The sequence below is a fragment of the Arachis hypogaea genome, chromosome 17 (genome assembly GCF_003086295.3).
Source record: "Arachis hypogaea cultivar Tifrunner chromosome 17, arahy.Tifrunner.gnm2.J5K5, whole genome shotgun sequence".
In the NCBI taxonomy this organism is placed as follows: Eukaryota; Viridiplantae; Streptophyta; class Magnoliopsida; order Fabales; family Fabaceae; genus Arachis; species Arachis hypogaea.
The window spans coordinates 81,307,686-81,309,904 of record NC_092052.1 but is presented as its reverse complement, the minus strand read 5'-3'; positions in this window follow the sequence as shown (position 1 = coordinate 81,309,904).

Here is a 2,219-nt window from a genome sequence, read left to right as displayed (position 1 = left end):
GTTATCGCTGGGATGTTGAGTGCTTCCTCCTCTCCTTCGACATGACATACTTCTTTGAGATACCTTTTGCGGGAAGATTTGGAGATCCCTCCTGCTGCGAATCTGCCATGTATCATGTGGATGTGTCTTTCTGGTGTTCGAGGTGATCGTTCTGCTCGTTCGGTATCTTCATCCCTTCATCTTTTTCTTTGATCATCATCTCGGGTGGCCAGGAATCGATCTAATTTTCCTTCCCTCACCAATTTTTCTATGATATTTTTCAAGTCGAAGCATTCGTTGGTGGCGTGTCCTCTGACCCGGTGATATTCACAATATTCCTTCCGATTTCCTCCTCCTCTTTTTCCTTTGAGGGGCCGTGCTGGGGGAATCTTTTCTGTATGGCAGACCTCTTTGTATATTTCGACTAGGGATGCTCTGAGGGGAGTATAATTATGGTATATTTTAATTTTCTTCCCTTGTCGGTCTTCTTTCTTTTTGTCTTTATCTCGGTAGGGGTTCCCAGATTTTGAGGTTTCTCCTAATCGAGCGTTTTCTTCCATGCTGATGTATTTTTCTGCTCGCTCCTGTACTTCATCTAATGAGGTTGGGTACTTCTTTGATATAGATTGGCTAAATGGCCCCTCTCGTAGGCCATTGATGAGTCCCATGATAGCGGCCTCTGTTGGTAAGCTTTGTATGTCCATGCATGTTTTGTTGAATCTTTCCATGTAGTTGCGGAGGCTCTCCCGATCTCCTTGCTTGATCCCCAGTAGACTGGGGGCGTGCTTGGCTTTATCTTTCTGGATGGAGAATCTGGCCAGGAACTTTTTGGCCAGGTCGTCGAAGTTTGGGATGGACTTTGGAGGTAAATTGTCGAACCATCGGATTGCTGTCTTTGTGAGAGTTGTTGGGAAAGCTTTGCAGTGAACGGCGTCTGAGGCATCGGTAAGGTACATTCTGCTTCTGAAATTGCTGAGATGGTGGTTGGGATCTGTGGTGCCATCATATAAAGTCATATCTGGGAGTTTAAAGTCCTTTGGGATTTTGGTTTTCATGATCTCTCTGGTGAATGGATCCTATTCTTTACGTGAGCTTTCCTCAGGAGTGATCCGAGGGGCCTTCGATTTGAGATCGGCTTCCAATTGCTGTAATTTTTCTTCCAATTCTCGACGTCGCCGTATCTCTCTTTGTAGATCCTTCCCGATTTCTCGTTGTTGTTGGGTTTCTTTTTCAAGCTGCTTCAAGCGATCTTGAAGTACTTCTATTGCCCCCGGGTTTGCTGGATTTTTGTCTCCGTTGGATTTCGGGGTGTTCGTGTTTTTGTGCGGCGTTCTGTTTTCTAGATCTGAATCATGATCGTTATCATGGTTGTCCGCCATGGTGTTGGGATGACTTCCAGGTTCCCCGGCAACGGCACCAATGTTCCGAGGGTTACCTGAAACTGTAGGTCGATCTCGGACGAGATCCTCAGTGATGGTCGGAACCGATGTGTCTGGCTGGTGAATGGAGGCCGGAGCTGGTACGTCCGACTTGTTTGGACTTGGACGTGCTGCTAATCCTCTGTTACCGAAGGGTGTGGGGTACCTGCAAGAGACTCCGATGCTTAAGTTAGCATGTGTATTAAACAGGTGTTATGTAGCATCAGAGTATGAGTAATACCTGGGTGCTCCAGTGTATTTATAATGGCGAGATGTGACCTTTTGGATAAGATAAGTTAGTTATCTTATCTTTTCTTTATCTTTTAGTTGAGGTCAGCGTATCTTCCAACGGAACCGCCTTCATCTCTATAGGCTTAAGCCGCCTTAGGATTCGGGTCGTGCTCCTCTATTTGGGCCCTTAACTGGGCTCTCCTGTTGATTTGGCCGAGCTGTTTGAGATGAGGTCGGTCTGCTTGACCTGAAGAGGTCGGTCGATTTGTCGTCAATCATCCCAGGTCGGATAGCTCGACCCAGGGTATGAATAGCTGGGTTAAAACGGAGATTACAAGACGCAAAGGGAGCTTGGGCTGAAGAGCTTCCACAAGTCCTATGGGCATATCGAACGACGCCACATTCTACCACAATGGAATCACCCTTCCGATAAGCATACGAAACGGAAGCAATGATCCGAGTAGAGATCGAGGAAGGGTCGCCTAGAGTCGTTCATTACAATGAGGAAGCCAACTCCCAACTTCAAAGGGAAGAGCTCGACCTACTTCCTGAAATCCAAGAAAGAGCTCGGATCAGGGAAGAAGCACTAAA